General features: G+C 50.0%; 1 protein-coding gene across 2 annotated transcripts in view; it reads left to right on the top strand.

The window, feature by feature from the left end:
- The first annotated feature begins 12947 nt into the window (after positions 1–12947).
- Positions 12948–26480, top strand: part of LOC119962983 (kelch-like protein 5) — a 174029-nt gene continuing 160496 nt past the window's right edge. For both annotated transcript variants that reach the window (XM_038791406.1, XM_038791405.1), the window contains exon 1: positions 12948–13117. The gene's annotated coding sequence lies outside the window, so the exon portion shown is untranslated. The remainder of the gene's footprint in view (positions 13118–26480) is intronic.

Genomic DNA, 26480 nt, shown 5'->3' with positions numbered 1-26480 from the left:
TGCCTTTGCTGTCCCTAATCTGAACTATTTCCATCGTGGCTGCTTGCTGTCTCAACTCGTGAGCAAGCAGGCGGCTGGTTTTGTCTCCGTTCCTGGCGGAATTCGTGCAGATTTCCTCATGGACTCAGGGGCAGCACGGTAGCATGGTGGTTAGCATAAATGCTTCACAGCTCCAGGGTCCCAGGTTCAATTCCCGGCTGGGTCACTGTCTGTGCGGAGTCTGCACGTCCTCCCCGTGTGTGCGTGGGTTTCCTCCGGGTGCTCCGGTTTCCTCCCACAGTCCAAAGATGTGCGGGTTAGGTGGATTGGCCATGCTAAATTGCCCGTAGTGTCCTAAAAAGTAAGGTTAAGGGGGGTGTTGTTGGGTTACGGGTATAGGGTGGATACGTTAGGCTTGAGTAGTGTGATCATTGCTCGGCACAACATCGAGGGCCGAAGGGCCTGTTCTGTGCTGTACTGTTCTATGTTCTAGGTCAAAGTCTATCTGTAGGTTTTTCCTCTCCACCAGGAGCTGTGTGGTCGGGGCCTGGGAGTATTGCCAGTCTACCTCCAGTATGGAAACGACAAGCTGTTATCTAGCCACCCTCTCTTCCCTATCTCTTTGACCTTTATGAGCTATAATTTCCCCCTGATCACAGCCATTCAGTGTCTCCCAGAACGTGGAAGGTGAGACCTCCCCATTCTGGCTATTAGTAATATACTCATCTGTGGCCTGAGATATTTTCTCGCAGACAGCCTTATCGGCCAGGAGAGCCGTGGCCAACCTCCATGGGAGGCATTGGACACAGCCCGTCTCCAACCTCACATCCACATAATGCGCAGAGTGGTCGGAGATTACGATCGCGGAATATTCCACTCTTACTACAAAGAAGTCAATCCGTGAATATGCATTGTGCACATGGGAGAAGAAGGAAAACTCCTTCTGGAGTTTGGGTCCACAACCCCCATCTGCTCCATGAATATGCCGAGTTCTTTGGCCATGTTGGAGGTCTTTCTTGTTTTGGGATTCAATCTGCCTGTCTGTGGGCCCTGTACACAGTTGAAGTCTCCCCTCACCCCCATGATTAGTCAGTGCATGTCTATGTCGGGGATTTCTACCATGGTCTTCTTTACAAACTCCATGTCGTCCCAGTTGGGAACGTACAAGTTGACCAGGACTACAAGTGCCCCATCTAGGACACCACTGACCGTGACCTACCGACCCCCTGGGTCCGGAACTGTGCTTGTCGCAGTAAACATCGTCTTCTTATTTAGTAGTACGGCTACCTCCTGGCCCTCATCCCCTAACAGGAATGGTAGGTCTGTCCCACCCAGCCTACCCTTACCCACAGTTGGTCTTTCTCCCTCAGGTGCGTCTCTTGTAGGAAGACTGTCGGCTTTCAAACGTTTCAGGTGGGTGAAGACTCTGGATATAGATACATAGAAGATAGGAGCAGGAGGAGGACTTTTGGCCCTTTGAGCCTGCTCCGTCATTTATCACGATCATGGCTGATCATCCAACTCAATAGCCTAATCCTGCTTTCTCCCTATAGCCTTTGATTCCATTCACCCCAAGTGCTATATCCAGCCGCCTTTTGAATATATTCAATGTTTTAGCATCAACTACTTGCTGTGGTAATGAATTCCACAGGCTCACCACTCTTTGGGTGAAGAAATGTCTGCTCATCTTTGTCCGAAATGGTTAACCCTGAATCCTCAGACTGTGACCTCTGGTTCTGGACGCACCCACCATTGGGAAACATCTTCCCTGAATCTAGCCTGTCTAGTCCCGTTAGAATTTTAGAAGTCTTTATGAGATCCCCTCCTCATTCTTCTGAACTCCAGCGAGAACAATCTTAACCTAATCAATCTCTCCTCAGGTATCAGTCCCGCCATCCCTGGAATCAGTCTGGTAAACATTCGCTGCACTCCCTCGAGAGCAAGAACATCCTTCCTCAGATATGGAGACCAAAATTGCACACAATATTCCAGGTGTGGCCTCACCAAGGCCCTGTATAATTGCAACAACACATCTCTGCTCCTATACTCGAAACCTCTCACAATGAAGGTCAACATACCATTCGCCTTCTTTACCGCCTGCTGCACCTGCACGCTTACCTTCAGCGACTGGTGCACAAGGACACCCAGGTCCTGCGGCACACTCCCCTCTCCCAATTTACAACCGTTCAGGTAGTAATCTGCCTTCCTGTTTTTGCTTCCAGTGAATAACCTCACACTTATCCAAATTATACCTTACTATCTTCGTTCTTATGTTCCCCCATGTTATTTTCTATACCCCAACCTGTCTTCCTCCCCCCCTTCCCTGTAGCTGCCCCCCACCCTCCTAACCCCTCGCTCCCTTTTCTCTATTACTTCCCCTAATCGTCCCCTTGTTGCTGATGTCTGCCCCGGCTCTTGCTAGGCACTCTCACTTTTGGGAGATGTGCCGCAGTCTCTCTTTCCTTCATGTTTCCCCGTGCTAGCTTCCCCACTGGTGTAGTGGCTCCCCTCCCGAGGTTGGTTGTATGTCCTCCCGTCACCCATTCTCTGAGCTCTTTACCTGCCATTCCCCTAACCTTTTATTGCACTCTGCTGGCCTCGCTCTTTCCTTCTTCTATTTCACCTCTCTTTCCCAGTGTAGTCCCACGCAAAGTGTTCATCAAGTTGGTTCACAGTTAGCAAACAAACAAAGTCTCTTCCGATGATATCTTCACCGCTGTCTCTGCTGCTGTTTCTCAAGCCCATTTTCCAGGACAAACCTGTGCACATCCACAGGGGCCATGGAAAAGTGCTCCCTGCCTTGGAATGTGACCCAGAGTTTGGCTGGGTACAGCATCCCAAACTTTACGCCGCTCTTATACACGGCTGCCTTCGCCCTGTTGAATTCTGCCCAGCGCTTGACTAGGTCAGCCCCAATGTCCTGGTAGATCCTGATCCAGTGACCTTCCCAGTTACAGTTCTTTGTTTGCCTCGCCCAACGCAGGATACCAGGGGCTGGTATAGCACAGTGGGCTAAATAGCTGTCTTGTAATGCAGAACAACACCAGCAGCGCATGTTCAACTCCCAGATCAGCCTCCCCGAACAGGCGCCGGAATGTGGCGAACCGGGGCTTTTCACAGTAATTTCATTGAAGCCTACTTGTGACAATAAGCTATTATTATTATTCTTTCCTGGTCTCGGTACCGGTGCATTTTAACGATTATTGCCCTTGGCTGTTCCCCGGCTCTGGGCTCTGGGCGAAGTAACCGGTGTGCCTCTGTCAATTCCTGGTGGTTTGGGGGAGCTATCCTCTCCCAGCATTTGGGCCACATAGTCCGTGGGGTTCCTACCTTTGATCGCCTCCGGCAGGCCCACAATCCGCAGGTTTTGGTGCCTCGATTGGTTTCCCGGTCGTCGATTTTTCCCTTCACTCCCGTGTCGCAACCAACCTTGCTACCATACGACCGCCACCCCCAACCGCTGCTTGAATGTCAGTTTTCTTCTCATCTCTGTGTTCTCTCAGTTCCCTTAAGAGAAACATCCTCCACCCATCCCCTGGTGTGTTGTGCTTCCTTTATTCCACCATCAGTTTTGAGTGTTGCTTTTATCTGCTTTGACACTTCTTGCTCAGTGACTGCAGGTTTAATTCAGGCAACTAAAATTCATTTCCAGCTGATCATTGTTGTCAGTCTGATGTTCCAGTGTCTCTTTAAATTCAGCTGTCTGGGCAGCACGGTGGCCTAGTGGTTAGCACAGCTGCCTCACGGCGCTGAGGTCCCAGGTTCGATCCCGGCTCTGGGCCACTGTCCGTGTGGAGTTTGCACATTCTCCCCGTGTCTGCGTGGGTCTCACCCCCACAACCCAAAAAAGATGTGCAGGGTAGGTGTATTGGCCACGCTAAATTGGCCCTTAATTGGAAAAAATAATTGGGTAATCTAAACTTATTTATTTTTTAAATTTTTTTAAATAAAAAAAATTCAGCTGTCTGAAATTTTGAATCTGTGTTGAATTGAAACCTTAATTGAAACAACAATTTCCAAAGCAGGTTCACCGTCACTGATTTCTGTAACCCATTTGAATGCTATTTTACATGTCAATTCCTTTTTTAAAAGAATGTTTTCATTGAAGCTTTTTTGCATATTCTACACTATAAAAACAGTAAGGGTAACTGTGCTGACTACAATATACATATCAATTTCCTTTGTGCCAGTACTCCCTCCCCCCTGCCCCCTTCACTTGTTGTTTCAGGGTCTATTCCTGGGCCCTTCACTGTACAATGGGTAGTTATTCGTTATTTACAACTGGACGGTGCCTCCCTCCCCCTCCTCCTTTGTTGGGAGGACTCTGCAAACGTTGTTGGGCCTCCCCCCCCCCCCCCCCCGCCCTGTTTTCAGCCTTCCCTTGGGGGTTCATTTTCCTGTGTTCTTGTTCTCGGCTCTCTGTGTCGGTTGTTTTCTGGCCTCTCTCTCCTTTTTCCGGTGCCGTCCCCATCCCTCCTATTTTCCCCCCTCTCCATTTCCTGTCTGCGCCTGTGGTCCCGTTGGCTCCCATGAATCCCTCCCCCTCACCCATCCATTGGCTGTTGGCTTCAAACAGGTCCTGGAGCAAGTTGAGGAATGGTTTCCACACTTTGTGGAAGCCCGCCTCTTACCCTCAGATGGTATGCTTAATCTTCCCCAGGTGGAGAATTTCCGATTAGTCTGCCAGCCAGTTGCAGCTGTGGGTGGTGCTACTGATCGCCAGCGGAGCTGGATTCTATGGCGGGTGATTAGAGAAGTAAAAACTATGAATCGTCCCTTATTCCCATGAATAGTTCTGGATTGTGCAATACCCCAAAGACAGCCACTCTCGGATACGGCTCCACCCTCACCCACAACTTTAGACATACCCTCGAAGAAGGCTGTCCAGAACCCGACAAGTCTGGGGCATTCCCAGAACATGTGAGCATGGTTGGCTGGGCCTCCCTGGCACTGTTCACAGTTGTCTTCCACCTCCAGGAAGAATCTTCTTATTCTGGTTCTTGTCAGGTGCGCTCTGTGCACCACTTTCAGCTGCATGAGGCCTAGCCTTGCGCATGAGGAGGTGGAGTTGGCCCGACACAGTGCTTCGCTCCAGAGTCCCTACCCTCTTTCCCTCCCTAGCTCTTCCTTCCATTTTTCCTGAGCTTCGTCCAGTGGGCAGCACGTCCTTTCTAAAAGTGGTCCATATAGATCTCCACAGTTTCCCCTCCCCAGACTGTACGGATCCAGTAACTCCCCTAGCAATGTGCTTTTCGGGGTTCGTGGGTATGTGTGCGTCTCCTTGCAGAGAAAGTTTTTGACCTGTAGTTTGTTCCTGTTTGGTAGACCCAGTATCTCTGTCAGCTCCTTTAATGTCGCTAGTCTGTCACCCTGTAAAAGTCTCTAACCGTCAGTGACCACCCACCCTGTCTCCAACTCTTGAAGGTGGTGTCTAGCATGGCTGGCGTGAACCTATTGTTGCCGCAGCTGGGGGCCATGATGGATATATCAGACCGAAATGTTGCCTCATCTGGTTCCAAGTTCACAAGGTCACTACCGCCACTGGACTCGAATGTTTTGCTGGTGGAGATGGGAGGTTGCCATGGTGAGGGCCGGGTGGGTCATCGTTGTCGGTGAGGATTCCTCCATTTTGACCCATTCTATGTTTGAGTCCTTTACCCATCCCCTCACTCTTTCCACTGTGGCTGCCCAGTGGTAGTATTACAAATTCGGGAGGGTCAGTCCTCCCATGTTTCTTCTTCTTCGTAGTACTGTGTTGGGGATTCTTGGATTCTACCCCCACCCATTCAAACGGCATAATCATCTTATCTACTGAATGGAAATAGCCTTGGGGATGCAAATCGGTATAGATCTAAACAGGAAGAAGAACCGAGGCAGTACGCTCATCTTGACCATCTGCACCCTCCCTGCCAGGGAAGCGGGAGTGCATCCCATCTCTGTAGGTCCTTTTTAACTTCCTCCGCCAGACTGGTCAGGTTCCATTGTGGATCCGTATCCAGTTGTGGGCAATCTGGATCCCCAAGTAACGGAATTTGTTTTGGGATATTTTAAATGGTAGACCCTCCAACTCTGCCCCTCCTCCTCTTGGGTTCACCAGGAAAACTTCACTTTTGCCCAGGTTGTAGCCCAAGAAAGCTCCAAACTCTCCCAGGAGCTTCATGATTTCTTTCATGCCTTTTTGTGTGTCAGAGATGTAGAGGAGCAGGTCATCTGCATGGAGTGAGACTCTGTGCACTCTGCCACCTCTTCGGATTCCTTTCCAACCTCTTGCCACTCTGAGGATGATGGCCAGTGGCTCAATTGCCAGGGCGAACAGGAGCAGGGACACGGGCATCCCTGTCTTCTGCTTCGGTGCAACTGGAAGTGTTCAGGGCTGGTGCTGTTGGTCTGTATGCTTGCCTTGGGGGCGTTGTACAGGTGTTTCATCCATGAGGTGAAACCTGTCCCTAGACCAAACTGCTCTAGTGCCTCAATGAGGTATTTCCACTCGGCTCTGTCAAAGGCCTTTTCTGCATCCAGGGAGATGATCACCTCTGGTGTTCTCCCCCCGGATGGGGTCATTATCACATTCAGCAGGTGTCTGATGTTTGCAGTTAGCTGCCTACCCTTGACAATGCCTGCCTCTGTGATCACCTCTGGTTTGCAGTTCTCCATTTGACCAGGACTTTTGCAAGTGCTTTCCCATCCACAATGAGCAGCGAAATGGGTCTGTATGATCCGCATTCCGTTGGGTCTTTGTCCTCTTTGGGTATCAGCATGATGGTGGCCTGTCTTAGCGTTGGAAGCAGGGTGCCCCTCGCTCGTGAGTCTGCGAACATTTCCCGGAGGTGCGGAGCCAGTGCCGTTGCAAATTTTTTGTAGAGATCCGCTGGGAACCTGGCGTCTCGCGCCTTCCCCGCCTGCAGGGAGCTGAAGCTCTCCATGACCTCGCCCAGCCCTATTTGTACTGCCAGCCCCTTCCTCCTATCGTCCCCCACAACTGGCATGTCCAGTCCACCGAGGAACTGTTTCATCCCCGAGTCCCCGTCAGTGGGCTCGGAGGTGTACAGCTCCCAGTCGAAGGCCTAGAATGCTTTGTTAACCTTTTTTGGTTTGGCTATAAGTCTGTCTCTGTTATCCTTTACCTGGGCTATTTCTCTCGTGGCTGCCTGCTTTCTCAGCTGGTGAGCCAGCAGGCAGCTAGCCTTGTCTCCATGCTCATAAAAGGTCCCCTATGTCTGGTGGAGCTGATACACTGCTTTCCAGGTGGATAGAAGGTTAAAGTCCATTTGTAGCTTTTTTCGCCAGAAGCGCTACCGTCTGGGCTCGGAGTACCACCTGTTGACCTCCAGAATAGAGTTGATCAGTTGTTGCCTAGCTGCCCTCTCTTCCCTATCTCTGCCAGCCTCGTAGGCGATACTTTCTCCCCTAATCAAAGCATTCAGTGCCTCCCAGAACGTGGAAGGTGAAACTTCCCTGTCCCGGTTGTTAGAGACATACTCGTCTATGGCCTGTGATATTTTCTGGCAGAAGACCTTGTCGGCCAAGAGGTCCATGTTCAACCTCCATGTAGGGCATTGAGCATGGCCCGTCTCCAGCCGAACATCCATGTATGTGGAGCGTGGTCGGAGCACAGGTTTCACCTTACAAAGAAGTCGATGCGGGTGTAGACCTTATGTACTGGCGAGAAAAAACAGTTCCTTCTCACCTGGGTGCAGGAATCGCCATGGGTCCACTGCCCCCATCTGCTCCATAAACGTTCTCAGTTCCCTAGCCATGCCTGCCGTTATCCCCGTTCTGGCATTTGACCTGTCCGTCTGTGGGTCGTCGAAAGTTGAATTCTCCCCCAATGACCAGTCGCTGCGTTTCTACGTTGGAGATTTCCACCATGTTTTTTTTCATAGAATTTACAATGCAGGAGGCCATTCAATCTGCACCAGCCCTTGGAAAGAACACCCCCACCTCACCTTTTTTGGACACAAAGGGCAAATTAGCATAGCCAATTAACCTAACCTGCACATCTTTGGACTATGGGAGAAAACCGGAGCACCCGGAGGAAACCCACGCAGACACGGGGAAAACGTGCAGACTCTATACAGACAGTGATCTAAGCCAGGAATCGAACCCGGGACCTTGGAGCTGTGAAGCAACAGTGCTAACCACTGTGCTACTGTGCTGCCCATGGTTTTTTTAACAAACTCCATGTCATCCCAGTTGGGCGCGTACAAATACCAGTGCCCCATCCAGGACACCACTGGCCATGATGGTTCGTCCCTCTTGGTCCGTAACCTTCTTGTCACAGTGAGGAACTTGCCTACCCCCCGCCGGTCCTTGTCCCGTAACAGGAATGGTAGCTCTGTCCCACCCATCCCTACCGTACCCGCAGTTGGTCCTTCTCCCTCAGATGTGTTTCTTGGAGGAAGACATTCCAGGTGATTATTCTGATTCGGGGGTTTCCACCGTCCCTTCAGGTGAGATCAACCATACATACCTTGCGGATGCGCCCTGCACTCCGGGGTTTCCCTTTGTTCGGGGACCATCCAAAACGGCCACGGTCACCGTTCTCACCATAAGACTGGGCCCCTGCATTCCAGGGTTTCCTTTTGTCCAGGGGCCACCCAACATGGCCACCAACTAAGTGCATGTCATGTGGGTGAGCCCCTGCATTACAGGGTTTTCCTTTGTTCAGATACCCTCCAAAGTGGTTACTTGCGGTGCCATCTTGTTCCACGTTTCCGTTATCAACCTGCTGATGCCAGTCTGATGTTTTGTTCCCATGCCCCCGTGTTTTTAGTTATCACTTCTGCCCGCTCGTCCCCCCACCCACCTCTCTGTTTACCCCCCTGCCTTTCCCCCCCCCATCGCTGTTCCCCCCCCCACCAGACGCTTTCTCCCCAGTGGGAGATGCGCCGAGGCCCCCCTCTCTCATACATCCTGGTGCTAGCTTTCCCGCTAGTGGGATAGCCCCCCTCCCAGGGATGATTTGACCCCCTCCTACGCCCGCTCTGCTAGTGTCCCTACTGTCTCTTCCTCACCTTCTCCTGCGCTCTGCTGCCCTTGCCCCCTCCTTCCTATGAGCTGGTTCCCGTTCATAGAGAAGCGAGGCGATACAGTCCCGTGCAAAATTGTCCATTTCTTCCTTTTGTTTTCTCCATGTCTTCCTCACTGTTGCTTCTCTTGCTGCCTGTCGAGACCATTGTTATGGACCAACTCATCCACCTTTGCCGGGGCAGTAAAATAATGTTCTTTCCTCTGGTAAGTCACCAAGAGCCTAGTTGGGAATAACATCCTGAATCTGACCTTGATCTTGTACAGGGCCCCCTTTGCATGTTTAAATTCGGCTCTGCGTTTTGTCAGGTCTGCCCCAATGTCCTGGTACACTCTTATTTGATGTCCCTGCCAGTTGCACGCCTTCATCCTTCAGGCCCAGCAAAGGATCCTTTCTCAGTCCTGATATTTGTGCAGCATGGCTATTATCGCCCTCAACTGCTCCCCAGCCCTGGGCTTTGGTCGGAAAGACCTGTGAGCCATGTTGATCTCTGCCGGTTTGGGGACGTTGTCTCTCCCAACCAGGTTGCCCAGCATTTGGGCCACATAGTCAGTTGGTCCCTGCCCTCGATCCCCTCTGGCAGGCCCATTATCATAACAGTCTGCCTCCTTGATCGATTCCCCTGGTCCTCGACCTTCCCTTTCAGGCTCCCTGGGTCGCCACCAACCTATTGATCTTGGCCTTCAGGGCGACGATTTGGTCACCCTGATCTGTTGACACTTTTCCAGTTCTCGTACCATGCTCCCCTGGGCTTCCAGTTCCCACCCCATATCATCGAACGGAATCTGCATGGTGGCTAGCGGCTCTGCCACCTTGACTGTCGTCTTTATCTCGGGCTTAATGTCGTCTTTCAGTGCGTTTTGTTCCTTGGTTAGGAACAACCTCCATCTGTCATCTGGAGGGGCGTGGGGTCATATTTTATGGATCGCCGGTGTCCCTCTCTCGGGGAAGGCCGGGACCCCTCGCCTCATGGGTGCACCAACCCCGTTGCTCGTCGCTCCTGTCCCTTCCCGCAATTCCTGGTGGCCCCACAGTTTCTCGAGCTGTTACTGCCTGGCATTTTTGTTGTTTGAACTATTGTTGAGGGTGAGGGGATGTTTGAGTCCGATTCACAGCTCCAGGGTCCCAGGTTCGAATCCGGCTTGGGTCACTGTCTGTGTGGAGTCTGCACGTTCTCCCCGTGTCTGAGTGGGTTTCCTCCAGGTGCTCCGGTTTCCTCCCACAAGTCCCAAAAGATGTGCTGTTAGGTGAATTGGATATTCTGAATTCTCTCTCAGTGTACCCAAACAGGTGCCGGAATCTGGCGACTTGTGACAATAAAGATTATTTTAATTATTATTATTGGTCTCCAGCTTCTCTATGGATTTGCAAACAACGGTCTGCTGCTAGCCACATGTCTGTGAGACAATTTATAGCCATCAACAATAATTTCACAGCCCTTATCTTTATGATCTAGGTGGCACCTTATTCCTAAAGGGGCATAATTGTTAAATTCTTCCACGAACATCACCTCTCTAAGGTTTGGCTCAAAATCTGGCTCAATCTTCATAGCCCTATAACACTTATCAAATATTATTTCCTTTTCTCCAGAAAAAATCTGCAAAGACCATTTCAAGGTCCTGGAATACAAATGCAACTTTCCAGATTGTCAAAAGGCATTTGCAATGAAACAAAGTCATCTCCGTCACTTGGTGGTGCACGATCCCGAGAGGAGGAAGCTGAATATCAACTATAAATGTAGACAAAAACAACGCCAAGGCCTGAGAAACCTCGTTATCGAAGAGAAGCTGATGAGGCTCTTCAATGAAAAACTGTTCAAGTTAAAAAGCAAGATTGAGAGTGACCTCTCCGGTCTCTTCCACATCCTCTGATTGCTGAAGCCTATCTGACACGACTGTTTGAAAACGAGCTGTCCCTACCAGCAAAATAGCTTAATAGTAATTCTTAATAGAAAGTCTGCTTCTGTCTCTTCCTTAAATTTCTAGCACCAGCTCATATGCATTGAGAATAGCATTCTACATTGAATCATAATCATGAGATTGCTTACATCAAAGTTTTTTTTTAAGGGGCAATTTAGTGCGGCCAATCCACCTCCCCTGCACATCTTTTGGGTTGTGGGGGCGAGGCCCACGTGGATACTGGAAGAATGTGAAAACTCCACATGGACAGTGATCCAGGGCTGGGATCGATCCCAGGTCCTCGGTGCCGTGAGGCAGCAGTGCTAACCACTGCACCACCCCCCGCTTACCTGAAAGTTACGAGTACATTTCTAACACTTTCCCCATGAACACGCTTTGCCATAAGACTCCATAGCTTTCCTTCAGCCATTGCAACCTTGCAGTCATTTTTTTCAAAATACACTGCAAATCCTTCTCATTAAATTTAGACACCAGGTAATATTCTTTGTCAAATAAATACCAAGAATTAAATCTGACTCATTGAGTTTCCTGTTCGTTTTTCTAAGCTTTTCTTTGCTAAGGTCAAATTTTCTTTCTTTCTTTTCTCTCTGGAATTCAAGGTTTCCCTTTCTAATTTTCGTTTTCCTCTTCTATTTGAAACTGAAGTTCAAGTTTTTGCATTTCCCTTTCCTTTTATCTTTCTTTTTCTTTTCTTTCTTCTCTCATTCTCAAGCTTTTTCATTTCCCTTTGTTTCGGTTTTGCTTACTTTTTCTAATTTGTCAGGCTACAGGTAGTTTTAAATAATCTATATTTGTATTTGTGGGTGCAAGAAGTAAGGTATAGCTTTAAGTGAGCTTAATTTTGTATTTCTGTACAAGAAAGGGTTAAAACATCAGTTAGCTCATGTTAAACAAAGGTGCCTGCAGCCTGTGCATTTTTGGTTTCATTTCAAACTGCAATTAAAGAGTTAATGATGTGAAAGTAAACATGGTCAAAGAAAGACTAGACTATTGCTTGGCAAACAGGGCCACCTTAGATTAGAAAGAACTTCTGAGTTTTAGTTTTGATCTGTAGAAACTGGACAGAAGGAAACTGCTGGGAAAAGCCGAAAAGCCAACTGTATAACTAACCTTCATTCCTGCTGTCTGCTTTGTTTTCCAATTAGTATTCCATTCCACCACTTGCACTGACTCCATATTATCTGACCTTGTTCATTAGTCTATTAGTGGCACAGTATCAAGGCCTTTTGAAAATCCAGACAAATTACATCTACTGTATTACCACTGTCTACTCTTAATGTTATCTCCTCAAATAATTCAATAAGATCAGTCAAGTGAGAAGTTCCCATTCATTATATATGTTTCTAGATGTTCTTCTACTCTACACTTCGGTAGGGATTGCATTATTTTTCCGATCAAGTGTGTTACAGATATGATGCTTATATGATTATGATGCTTTACCACCTCTTTGATATAAGGTAAATGGAGTGATGAAGATAGTAATGTTATGAGTCTTGCCCAGTAAAAGAGGGGAGGGATGGGGAATAGAGAATCTAGAATGGAAAAAGTGGGAAAAAACACATTGAATAAGCCAGTAGGTTAATCTACAAATATCAGTACATCTGTTACAGCCAAGAGTAGCCTGAGGTCAATTAACCGTGTCTGGTTTGGTTATGGTACAGGACTTGGTAGATAGCTTTATTCTTTAAGATACATGTAGATGATTAACGATGGTTTGAGGACAGTACACACAAGGGCTGGCTGGCAGCTCTGTTTTTGTGTTGTATATTCAATGTGGTGAGGTATGAATGGATGTTTCAGAAATGTTGTGTTTGACACTGTACAAAAGGAGTGACGAAGATCGTAGACCTATTAAAATGAATCGCTTGCAATTTTTATATGAAAAATTTGAAAATACGTTGCGTTTAAAGTAAGATACGTCACCAACTATTGGAAAATCTACACGAAACCATCGGTCCACTTGGCAGCTCTCTATCCTGAATGCGCAAGCGCGCGAACCCGGGCCCCGCCCGTCAGAGGAGCAGCGGAAGCGGCGCGCTGACGCGGGGGGCGCGGGAGCTGGAGCGCGCCCAGTGTTTGTTGTGCTGGGAGCGGCGCGAGCGCCCATTGGAACGCCGCGTTCTCAAACGTTCGGAAACGAAACGGCGAAGCCCCGCTCTCAACCGTCATCCGGGAGCGTGACGTCAGCGCGGTGAGTCAACGTCAACGGCTGACGCTCAGTAAGAGGGAATAGAGAGAGCGGGGAGGGGAGGGGAATAGAGAGAGCGGGGAGGGGAGGGGAATAGAGAGAGCGGGGAGGGGAGGGGAAGAGAGAGCGGGGAGGGGAGGGGATAGAGAGAGCGGGGAGGGGAGGGGAATAGAGAGAGCGGGGGAGGGGAGGGGAATAGAGAGAGCGGGGAGGGGAGGGGAATAGAGAGAGCGGGGAGGGGAGGGGAATAGAGAGAGCGGGGAGGGGAGGGGAATAGAGGAGCGGGGAGGGGAATAGAGAGAGCGGGGAGGGGAGGGGAATAGAGAGAGCGGGGAGGGGAGGGGAAATAGAGAGAGCGGGGAGGGGAGGGGAATAGAGAGAGCGGGGAGGGAGGGGAATAGAGAGAGGGGGAGGGGAGGGGGAATAGAGAGAGCGGGGAGGGGAGGGGGAATAGAGAGAGCGGGGAGGGGAGGGGGGGAATAGAGAGAGCGGGGAGGGGAGGGGAATAGAGAGAGCGGGGAGGGGAGGGGAATAGAGAGAGCGGGGGGAGGGGGAGGGGAATAGAGAGAGCGGGGAGGGGAGGGGGAATAGGAGAGCGGGGGGGGAGGGGGATAGGGGAGAGAGCGGGGAGGGGAGGGGGGTAGAGAGAGCGGGGAGGGGAGGGGGGTAGAGAGAGCGGGGAGGGGAGGGGGGTAGAGAGAGCGGGGAGGGGAGGGGGGTAGAGAGAGCGGGGGGGGGGAGGGGGATAGAGAGAGCGGGGAGGGGAGGGGGAATAGAGAGAGCGGGGAGGGGAGGGGGAATATAGAGAGCGGGGAGGGGAGGGGGGAATAGAGAGAGCGGGGAGGGGAGGGGGAATAGAGAGAGCGGGGAGGGGAGGGGAATAGAGAGAGCGGGGAGGGGAGGGGGAATAGAGAGCGGGGAGGGGAGGGGGAATAGAGAGAGCGGGGAGGGGAGGGGAATAGAGAGAGCGGGGAGGGGAGGGGGAATAGAGAGAGCGGGGAGGGGAGGGGGAATAGAGAGAGCGGGGAGGGGAGGGGGAATAGAGAGAGCGGGGAGGGGAGGGGGAATAGAGAGAGCGGGGAGGGGAGGGGAATAGAGAGAGCGGGGAGGGGAGGGGAATAGAGAGAGCGGGGAGGGGATAGAGAGAGCGGGGAGGGGGGGAATAGAGAGAGCGGGGAGGGGAGGGGAATAGAGAGAGCGGGGAGGGGAGGGGAATAGAGAGAGGGAGGGGAGGGAGAATAGAGGGAGGGGAGGGGAATAGAGAGGGAGGGGAGGGGAATAGAGAGAGCGGGAGGGGAGGGGAATAGAGAGAGCGGGGAGGGGAGGGGAAAATAGAGAGAGCGGGGAGGGGGATAGAGAGAGAGGGGAGGGGAATAGAGAGAGCGGGGAGGGGAGGGGGATAGAGAGAGAGGGGAGGGGAATAGAGAGAGCGGGGAGGGGAGGGGAATAGAGAGAGCGGGGAGGGGAGGGGAATAGAGAGAGCGGGGAGGGGAGGGGAATAGAGAGAGCGGGGAGGGGAGGGGAATAGAGAGAGCGGGGAGGGGAGGGGAGGGGAATAGAGAGAGCGGGGAGGGAGGGGAATAGAGAGAGCGGGGAGGGGAGGGGAATAGAGAGAGCGGGGAGGGGAATAGAGAGAGCGGGGAGGGGAGGAGCGGGGAGGGGAGGGGAGGGGAATAGAGAGAGCGGGGAGGGGAGGGGAATAGAGAGAGAGGGGAGGGGAATAGAGAGAGAGGGGAGGGGAATAGAGAGAGAGGGGAGGGGAATAGAGAGAGCGGGGAGGGGAGGGGAATAGAGAGAGCGGGGAGGGGAGGGGAATAGAGAGAGCGGGGAGGGGAGGGGAATAGAGAGAGCGGGGAGGGGGATAGAGAGAGCGGGCAGGGGAGGGGAATAGAGAGAGCGGGGAGGGGAATAGAGAGAGCGGGGAGGGGAGGGGAATAGAGAGAGCGGGAGGGGAGGGGGATAGAGAGAGCGGGAGGGGAGGGGAATAGAGAGAGCGGGGAGGGGAGGGGGATAGAGAGAGCGGGGCGGGGAGGGGGATAGAGAGAGCGGGGCGGGGAGGGGGATAGAGAGAGCGGGGCGGGGAGGGGGATAGAGAGAGCGGGGCGGGGAGGGGGATAGAGAGAGCGGGGCGGGGAGGGGGATAGAGAGAGCGGGGCGGGGAGGGGGATAGAGAGAGCGGGGCGGGGAGGGGGATAGAGAGAGCGGGGCGGGGAGGGGGAAAGAGAGAGCGGGGCGGGGAGGGGGAGAGAGCGGGGCGGGGAGGGGGATAGAGAGAGCGGGGCGGGGAGGGGATAGAGGAGAGCGGGGCGGGGAGGGGGATAGAGAGAGCGGGGCGGGGAGGGGGATAGAGAGAGCGGGGCGGGGAGGGGGATAGAGAGAGCGGGGCGGGGAGGGGATAGAGAGAGCGGGGAGGGGAGGGGGATAGAGAGAGCGGGGAGGGGAGGGGGATAGAGAGAGCGGGGAGGGGAGGGGGATAGAGAGAGCGGGGAGGGGATAGAGAGAGCGGGGAGGGGAGGGGGATAGAGAGCGGGGCGGGGAGGGGGATAGAGAGAGCGGGGCGGGGAGGGGGATAGAGAGAGCGGGGCGGGGAGGGGGATAGAGAGAGCGGGGCGGGGAGGGGGATAGAGAGAGCGGGGCGGGGAGGGGGATAGAGAGAGCGGGGCGGGGAGGGGGATAGAGAGAGCGGGGAGGGGAGGGGGATAGAGAGAGCGGGGCGGGGAGGGGGATAGAGAGAGCGGGGCGGGGAGGGGGATAGAGAGAGCGGGGCGGGGAGGGGGATAGAGAGAGCGGGGCGGGGAGGGGGATAGAGAGAGCGGGGAGGGGAGGGGGATAGAGAGAGCGGGGAGGGGAGGGGATAGAGAGAGCGGGGAGGGGGATAGAGAGAGCGGGGAGGGGGGATAGAGAGAGCGGGGCGGGGAGGGTGATAGAGAGAGCGGGGCGGGGAGGGGGATAGAGAGAGCGGGGCGGGGAGGGGGATAGAGAGAGCGGGGCGGGGAGGGGGATAGAGAGAGCGGGGAGGGGAGGGGGATAGAGAGAGCGGGGAGGGGAGGGGGATAGAGAGAGCGGGGAGGGGAGGGGGATAGAGAGAGCGGGGAGGGGAGGGGGATAGAGAGAGCGGGGAGGGGAGGGGGATAGAGAGAGCGGGGAGGGGAGGGGAGGGGGATAGAGAGAGCGGGGAGGGGAGGGGAATAGAGAGAGCGGGGAGGGGAGGGGGATAGAGAGAGCGGGGAGGGAGGGGAATAGAGAGAGCGGGGAGGGGAATAGAGAGAGCGGGGAGGGGAGGGGAATAGAGAGAGCGGGGAGGGGAGGGGAATAGAGAGAGCGGGGAGGGGAGGGGAGGGGAGGGGAATAGAGAGAGCGGGGAGGGGGATAGAGAGAGCGGGGAGGGGGATAGAGAGAGCGGGGAGGGGGATAGAGAGAGCGGGGAGGGGGATAGAGAGAGCGGGGAGGGGGATAGAGAGAGCGGGGGACCGGGATAGAGAGAGCGGGGGACCGGGATAGAGAGAGCGGGGGAATAGAGAGAGCGGGGAGGGGAATAGAGAGAGCGGGGAGGGGGATAGAGAGAGCGGGGAGGGGAGGGGGATAGAGAGAGCGGGGAGGGGAGGGGGGATAGAGAGAGCGGGGAGGGGAGGGGGATAGAGAGAGCGGGGAGGGGAGGGGGATAGAGAGAGCGGGGAGGGGAGGGGGATAGAGAGAGCGGGGAGGGGAGGGGGATAGAGAGAGCGGGGAGGGGAGGGGGAATAGAGAGAGCAGGGAGGGGAGGGGGAATAGAGAGAGCGGGGAGGGGAGGGGGACAGAGAGCGGGGAGGGGAGGGGGACAGAGAGAGCGGGGAGGGGAGGGGGATAGAGAGAACGGGGAGGGGGATAGAGAGAGCGGGGAGGGGGATAGAGAGAACAGGGAGGGGAGGGGGATAGAGAGAACAGGGAGGGGAGGGGGATAGAGAGAACAGGGAGGGGAGGGGGATAGAGCGAGCGGGAACAGAGGGTGTGCGGAGGGGTGCGGGAGCAGAGGGCGAGGGGAGCCGAGAGAAACTGGTAGGATGGGGAATAGAGTGTTGAGAGAGGAGGAATATGGAGCGTGCAGGGGGAAGGAACAGAGCAGGGAGGGGGTGGGAGAACGGATCCGGGTGAAAATTGGACTGGACGGGAGAGTAATTTCAACTTTTGGTCCCTTCAAAACGAGCGGATCATCCAAAATCAAAATTATTCCTTACACCCCAGCCTGCCACTTGCGAATTAAAGTAGATATTCACCGACCAGTGTGTTTCAATGACTTTGCCTGCTACAATATCACTTAATGTGTGCGATTAGAGCGGATGGAGACAGAAGGCAGTAAAAAAACTCTCAACCCAATAGCCCACCCCAGCGTCTGAACTCCACCCAATAGCCCACCCCAGCGTCTGAACCCCACCCAATAGCCCACCCCAGCGTCTGAACCCCACCCAATAGCCCACCCCAGCGTCTGAACCCCACCCAATAGCCCACCCCAGCGTCTGAACCCCACCCAATAACCCACCCCAGCATCCGAACCCCACCCAATAACTACCCCAGCGCCTGAACCCCACCCAATAACCCACCCCAGCATCCGGACCCCACCCAATAACCACCCCAGCGCCTGAACCCCACCCAATAACCCACCCAAGCATCTGAACCCCACCCAATAACCTACCCCAGCGTCTGACCCCCACCCAATATCTCACCCCAGCATCTGAACCCCACCCAATATCTCACCCCAGCATCTGAACCCCACCCAATAGCCCACCTCAGCATCTGAACCCACCCCAGCATCTGAACCCCACCCAATATCCCACCCCAACATCTGAACCCCACCCAATAACCCACCCCAGCATCTGAACCCCACCCCAGCATCTGAACCCCACCCGATAACCCACCCCAGCATCTGAACCCCACCCAATAACCTACAAAATAACCCACCCCCGCATCTGACCCCCACTCACTAACCCACCCGCCATCTGACCCCCACTCAATAACCCACCCAGCATCTGACCCCCCCACTCAATAACCCACCCGACATCTGACCCCCCACTCAATAACCCACCCAGCATCTGACCCCCACTCAATAACCCATCCGGCATCTGACCCCCACTCAATAACCCACCCGGCATCTGAACCCCACCCAATAACCCATCCCGGCATCTGAGCCCCACCCAATAACCACCCCAGCGCCTGAACCCCACCCAATAACCCACCCAAGCATCTGAACCCCACCCAATATCTCACCCCAGCATCTGAACCCCACCCAATAGCCCACCCCAGCATCTGAACCCACCCCAGCATCTGAACCCCACCCAATATCCCACCCCAACATCTGAACCCCACCCAATAACCCACCCCAGCATCTGAACCCCACCCCAGCATCTGAACCCCACCCAATAACCCACCCCAGCATCTGAACCCCACCCAATAACCTACAAAATAACCCACCCCCGCATCTGACCCCCACTCACTAACCCACCCGCCATCTGACCCCCACTCAATAACCCACCCAGCATCTGACCCCCCCACTCAATAACCCACCCGACATCTGACCCCCCACTCAATAACCCACCCAGCATCTGACCCCCACTCAATAACCCATCCGGCATCTGACCCCCACTCAATAACCCACCCGGCATCTGAACCCCACCCAATAACCCATCCCGGCATCTGAGCCCCACCCCGGCCTCTGTGTCCCACCCCAATAACCCACCCCAGCCTCTGAACCCCACCCGATAACCCACCCCAGTATCTGAAACCCACCACCCAATAACCCACTCCGGCATCTGAACCCAATCTAATAACAGCAGAATCTCAACCCAGCCCAGCTCCTCAACCCAATGCAACAAATCACCCCATCATCAAGCACAACCCATCCTGCAGGGAGATACGGTGTCGTTTGGAGGGGCCAAGGCAAAGTGAGGCAAGGATCTGGGAGTGGTGCTGGAGAAGAGGTAGTGTGAGGCGTTGTGGAGGGTGAAAGGCTCAACCTCGTGTGCGAGACGGGTTAATACAGTTAAAGGTGGTACACAGGGCTCACCTGACGAGGCCAAGGATAAGCCGGTTGTTCGGGGGTGTGGAGGACACTTGCGGGCGATGTGGGAGAGGCCCGGCCAACCATGTAATATAAGTTGGTCCTGCCTGAAGTTGGAGAAATTTTGGGGCTCTTTTTTCAGCATCTCATTGGTGATTCTTCACTTGGTCTTGGACCCCAGTCCCTTGGGGGCCATATTTGGGGTGTCAGACCTGCAGGAGCTACAGATGGGGGCAGGGGGCAGGAGTGGATATTTTAGCCTTTGACTTGCTAATTGCTCGCAGGCGGGTCCTGTTGGGGTGGAGATCAACCTCTACGCCCTGTGCCTCAGTGTGCCCTGGGGCATGTGCGCATTGGCGCCGGTGTGCGGACCCCACAGCGCCCAGTTGACGCTGGGATTGGCAGCTGGAACGCTGTAGGTTGCTCCAGTGCCATGCTGGCCCCCTGTAGAGGCCAGAATTGCTGATCCTGAGGCCATGTTGACTGCGACGGCATTTACATCGGTGTCAACACTTAGCCTCAGGATCAGAGAATCCCGCCTGATATCTCTGATGCTGGGGACTTTGGGAGAAGACTGAGATGATAATCTACTTGGCACTCAATTGCTGGACTGGGCCATCATTGAAGATGGGGATGTTTATGGAGCCTCCTCCTTCTGTTTGTGTTTAATTATCAACTGTCAATCACAATAAACCTAATTGCTGTCTCCTGCACGTTTATTCTGTGATTCCAAATGATGATGTATTCACTTCTTCTGCCTTGGTGGGAGGTAACCGGAAAACTTCAGGTTGATGATGAATTCTACAACAGTGCATTGGATTGTTGTATTGCAGCAGATTGTTGCCACTTAGTTTCAACCTCAGAAATCCTCTGTGCTTTATCGAAGTTAAGATCAAAATTGGAAAAAAACCGCTCTGCAGAATATTTAAAGTTCACGTTACGTTGTGTAAAATGACTGGAAAATCACCAAGATAGGAAATTACAATTTAGATTTAGGTATTTTTTGGCAGGGTTCCTGTGATTCCTTAATAGAAATGTAGCAGAAGCTTTGAACAGATGTAGCATTAGAATTTCTTTGCACAGAAATGTGTTATTTGCCCTGATTTGCGCAGGACCTGAGTTTAACATTTCAAAGGTTTGAGCTTTTATTCATGCATGTAGTTCGGGTCAGCCGTTAAGTCTTCGAGCTGAAGGAACTGTTTATGTGATTTAGCAATGTTATCAAAATACCTTCGAACTATCAATTTAGAAATATACAGCAGCACTCAAGAACCTAAATTTTGAATTTACATTTATTTTTACTCTTCTCGTGAATTGTACTTGTCTTCCTCTGCTGAGATGAAGTACTAAAGACTTCCTTCGTTGTCTTCACTTGTGTGTTTATACAAGTTGTCTGCTGGTAACTATGTGACTTGTGCAACTATCCAGTTCATTCTTAATAATGTTGCTTTTCCTCGGCCATGTAGGTAAGTCTTTGCTTGTAGATCCTCTCAATGTATGACTGAGATCCAGAACTCATTGTACGTTGAAGTCTGATCCTCTCCCCGGCATAACATTACATTGCATATCATCCATTTCCCCGATGTTGTTCAAAACCTGAGAGAACAAAAAAAACTGATTGTATAATCTACTTATCTTATTGAAATACTGATTACACAATCAGAAACTAAAATAAAATGTCCACCAAAATAAATTGGAAAAGCATTTACTGACTTATTACTGAGCTTAGATATATTAGCTTGTAGCTTTATGTACCAAATATATAATTTTACGTGTGCACGGTTTGGCCTATATACTTTTTTTTTACTGGTAATTGTAAAATACTGAAAATACTATAAAGTGGTTCTTTAAATTGGTGTTGACCTGAGTAGTTCTGGTTTCTAAGGAAACTGACAGCTTTAAGCCGATAGCAGTTGCGTTGTGTACCCCTAAACTTAAAAGGCTGTTGTTGGTATTGTGGTTTTGAAAAGAGCTTGAAAAAGATTTTGTCCCTTTTTGATGGACTTCAATTTTATCAGTCATGAGTTGTGTTCTGCTTTGTAAAGATTCAAGGAATCTAAAATTGTGGCTTTTTCTTCTATATGACTCTATAGTTTAAACGTCATGTCTTTTTATTTACGATCTACACAGGACATTTAGACCTTATTAACTTTTGTGGGCACAGTGTTATGTTTGGTAATAATTGGCAAGTAAGACATTTTTATCTTTCTTTCCTTCTTTCTTTCTTTCTTTCTTTCAGAACGTGCAGTCAAGAATTCTTCTGGCTGATAATCTTTATTGTCACAAATAGGCTTACATTGCAATAAAGTTACTGTGAAAAGCCCCTAGTCGCCAAATTCCTGGCACCTGTTCGGGTACACTGAGGGAGAATTCAGAATGTCCAATTCACCTAACAGCACGTCTTTCGGGACTTGTGGGAGGAAACCGGAGCACCCGGAGGAAACCCACGCAGACACAGGGAGAACGTGCAGACTCCGCATAGACAGTGACCCAAGCCGGGAATTGACCTAGGACCCTGGCGCTGTGAAGCAACAGTACTAACCACTGTGCTACCGTGCGAGATATAGATACACCACAAATGTGTTCATTATTTTCTATTGATCATTCAATAAATTGTATGTTAGTGATCTTTAGAAATGTCTGGGATGTCAGTAGACACAGCACCTCCGCACCCATAGGATTTTAACACAAAATATACAATGTTTTCTCCTTTATGCAAAATAAATATGTTCACTCTTAGTAACTAAGCCCTTTTCAGCAATATGGCTGCTTTTGAATGTATATTTTGCCCACGCATACAAAATTTTGTACAAAATTGGTGAACCACCTTGAATCACGGTTGTCCACATGGTGAAAGTGTCCTGACAATGATGTTAGGTTATGGTGCATAAATTGGAGCGGATGTGGTAACCACAATATCGCTATTGTTATCCTTCTTGGTGTAGAGATTCATAGGACTGGGTAATCTTGGGAGGTTGCTCTGGTGCATTCTATAAATATTGCACACAGCAGCCACAGCAGAGGGGATTATATTGAGTTGTGAGTGCCAGTCAAATGGACTTCTCTGATTGGATGGTGTCAGTTTCTTGAGTATTGTAGCTGTGCCTATGTAGGCAAGTAGTGAGCGTTTCATTAAACTCCTGATTTACAATTGGAGATGTAGAAGATACATTAAAAGGTCAGGAGGTAAGCTACTCATCAGAATACGCAACCTTATTAAGGTGTTGCAATCCTGTTCAGTTCTGTTAACATTTAAAGAGAAATCTGGACATCCAGATTATGCCACAAAATGTCAGGTTTTTAAATGAAAACAAAACTACAGTATATAAAGAGCAATCAAACACTAACAACACGATAGCTAATAAAGACTTTTTCTATAAACTCATTTTTACTTGTTACTTTCCTCGAGTTTCCTTGTATATCACAAGAATCCCGATGGTTTATTCACTTTTCTGGGACCAACCCAAAGATATGCCACAGTCCTGTGGAATTCACTCTTAATTCTTCTCCGTATTCCAGGTTTCACTGAGGTATGAAATTTTATGGACATCCATTTGCTTTTGGCTAAGCGATCCTCCAAATTTTCTTCAAAACTTCAACTGTGGCGTCTCAACTCAAACTTTGGATTCATTGCATTCTCCAAGCTAACTGCTGATTTTCACCATGAGGGTTACTGTAGATTTTTTCCTGTAGTTCCAAGCTAGGCAAATCTTCCAGCTTTTCTTTCACCCCCACCTCCACGCCCCCACAAATTCAAAGTCTCCAAACTGACTGACTCCAACCTTATGGCATAAGGTTAACTGCTTTCACTGAAAGGGCCAGTGTAGATTTCTTCCTCTAGCTTCAAATTAGACAATTCTTCCAGCTGCACTTTCCTTCATGAAGTCCAAACCAAGCATGTGCCACACCCGCATTCTGTACAGTGATCGGTGAAGTTAGTATTTTCCCTGATTAAAGTGCAGGCCTGCTAACAATCATTTCCTATTGGCTCTCTCAACCTAGTCAGATGCAGTATACACCAAAGCAAAAGTGCAACTGCCTGCTTTCTGACAAAACACTCGGATAACTTAAAGAACCTTTTGCCCCACAGCCCATCTTATGACAACATGGTAACTTCAGGATGTCCTCAAACAGAAATGTAAATGAATCATTTAACCTTCAACACAACTCTGATTCCATAACCCAAATGATTAATGTATATTGCTAATTAGGTTTACAAATTTCTGTCCCTATCGGGGATTCTCTTCATTGACCAAATACTCCAACCTCTTTTCATCTGGGCATTAAATACATTTTTTTAATTAAATTGAAATAATAATTGTACTCTACCACAAGCTTAATAGTAGGTCATCCATTGTTCAAGTCCACTCTGATCCCATTTAGTAAACATAGGCTATCTTTGTAATAAACCCAGGTTTCTTTTGGTTACATTGACATCCGTTGTGTTTACCAGATTCTCGACCAGATGCCCCTAATTAACCACATTGAGAACTTCAATTCCTTAGACTAAAGATTATATCCTAAAACTAAAGATTATATCTAAAAACACAAGTCCTGTTTCAGAACTGCCCTTCGTATTTTTTAATTCTTGCTCATGTTTATTTGCACTTATGCTGATGAGTGACACTGGTGGAAACTTTTAAAAAATTTGGATGACCAAAATAAAGTGTTTCTAGCCAGAAGGAAGTATAACTTGCTCAATGTTGCTCCAATGACATTTTAAGTGGAGAACACATTTCTGCAGAAGTGTGATTTGTTCCTGAGCATCCCACCTGTAATCCCCGTTTTTCACCTTTTTATGGCTATCTGACTGGTTTACCAATTTTAATGTCTTATCATGTATTCAATGCAGCTATGTGGTAGCTACAGTTCCTTACCTCGGAGTTCCATTTGTATATGTTACTGCACAAACGTTTCATAGGGAATTGATATACAATTAATCCCTAAAATTATCAGCTGTCACACAACATTTAAGGCTCCGACAAAGAATTATTATTTTGAAAGTCGACCTGCAATAAAGTCCGACTGTTCCATAAACTCCAGTGTCCTCTGCTGGTAAACCGGCTAGATGGTGCTTCCCTACTTTTCCAAATGGAATAAATCTTGTAATGAGTGGAGTTAATTAGATGTTGACATGTTGGGGGAATAAATGAGGTCTTGTTGGTAATGTACAGGAACTGATAGACAAGGGATCTGTGACGATTGAAGGGACTGCATTTTGAACTCTGTAGGAAACATCATTTCTCAGTCAACTGAACAAAGACTGGATTCCAAAAGCAGTAGTGCATAAGAGCTGTTATGAATTGATTATTAGAACTTTAGAGACTTGACCTATGCTCATGACAGGCGACCAATTGGAGGGGTAATAATTTCTCTGATTGAAACGCAGGAATTCTCAAAACAATTTTTCATGCATACAGGACACTATACAATACAGACTTAGCATTCAAGAGTTTGCTGCATTTATCGCACCCACATCTTTTCCTTTTTAGAACACTAAATATGGCATGATAATATTGTAAATTGATGAATATTTTAGAACTATTTCTCATATGATTTATGCCATCTGCAGGCTTCTGATACTTACTATAATTTGTTAATTTGACAAGCAACAGTGAATTATTAAAATGGTAAGAACAAGAATAGCAACACAGCCATCATCAGAGATATTAATGTATCATGGCACAGTTAAAGATGAATTATTTTTTTGTTATCACCTGGCTGACTAAAGCAACTGCATCAATTATAAGAACAATTTTTCTATGAAATTGTTCTCTGTTGAAATGATTGCTAGTTTATCAGAATAATCACTTTCTAAGTATAATTTGTTTATTGGATTTGGAGACCAGTGCAGGTGGATGTGGTAGTTATTCTGATTCCAGTCTTTAGTGATTCAGGCACAGTGACCTGCTTACAAATTTTCAGCTAAAATAGCCTTTCATTTCAGTGGGTGTATATAAGACTTTGGACAAGAGATTTCCCATAGTTTCTGGATCAAGGGCATGAAATGGAACTTTAACTACCAAGTGTCCTGGTTCATGGACGATTTAACATTTATGATTCTGCAAATACATTTTAGTGCAGACTCACTGTAATTGTCGCCTGACTACACAGTTTGCGCCCAAATTTCTGACGTTGCAAAAGCTTACACAATATGTTTATGCCCTCCCCCACATATTTTTTGATTTCTCTTTCAACTCTCTATTTTAACTCCTCCAACCAGGTTTGCATTGCTTCCCCTCTCTCAAAAGCCTCCTTTCCATATCAGGCACTGGCGACAAACCCTACCTCAAACCAAAATCTTCATTCATGCTTTTGCCACTTCGCATTATGTCAATCCTCTACTGACCAATCTCCCATTTTAACTTGTTTGTAGCCTTTCCCACTTTAAATTCCATTTTCCCATTTTTGCTAAAGCTACACAGGCCCCTGATAACCCAGTGTTTAAAATTGCTTTCCCTCTAGCCCCCAACTCATTCTTCATTCCTTTGGCCATGGCATTCTGTGCATCTCCCATTCCTTTGCTCAAATGTTGATGTCATACCTACAGCTACTTAGATCCCTCACTGGGACATTATCTCTTAAATTCTCCGCCTCTCAACCAAGCCTTCAAGAGCTTCCTTAAAGCTCAGTTATTTTGCCACACTTTCAGTCGTCCATTCCTATTCTTTTCTGGCTTCTAAAATGCTTGAATGAGAGCTGGTCCAACAACACTCGAGGTGCTCCACACCATGCAGGATAAAGCAGCCTGCTTTATCAGCACCCCACCTACCCCCTCAAACATTCATCCCATCCACCACTGATGCACAGTGGGAGCAGTGTTTACCATCTTACAGGATGCACCACTGCAACTTGCCAAGCCTCCTTCAACATCATCTTCCAATCCCAAAACATCTAACACCTAGAACGGCAAGGGCAGCAGATGTATGGGAAAATGCTCATTTGCAGGTTCCTCTCCAAGCCCCACACACTGCTGATTTGGAATTATATCACTGTTAGAACATAGAACATTACAGCGCAGTACAGGCCCTTCAGCCCTCGATGTTGCGCCTACCGTGAAACCCCTCTAAAGCCCATCTACACTATTCCCTTATCGTCCATATGTCTATCCAATGACCATTTGAATGCGTTTAGTGTTGGAGAGTCCACTACTGTTGCAGGCAGGGCATTCCACGCCCTTACTACTCTGAGTAAAGAACCTACCTCTGACATCTGTCCTGTATCTATCTCCCCTCAATTTAAAGCTATGTCCCCTCGTGCTAGACATCACCATCCGAGGAAAAAGGCTCTCACTGTCCACCCTATCTAATCCTCTGATCATCTTGTATGCCTCAA

The sequence above is a fragment of the Scyliorhinus canicula genome, chromosome 3 (assembly GCF_902713615.1).
Source record: "Scyliorhinus canicula chromosome 3, sScyCan1.1, whole genome shotgun sequence".
Classification (NCBI taxonomy): Eukaryota; Metazoa; Chordata; class Chondrichthyes; order Carcharhiniformes; family Scyliorhinidae; genus Scyliorhinus; species Scyliorhinus canicula.
The sequence above is the reverse complement of the archived record's forward strand: the minus strand, read 5'-3'. Positions and strand labels throughout refer to the sequence as shown.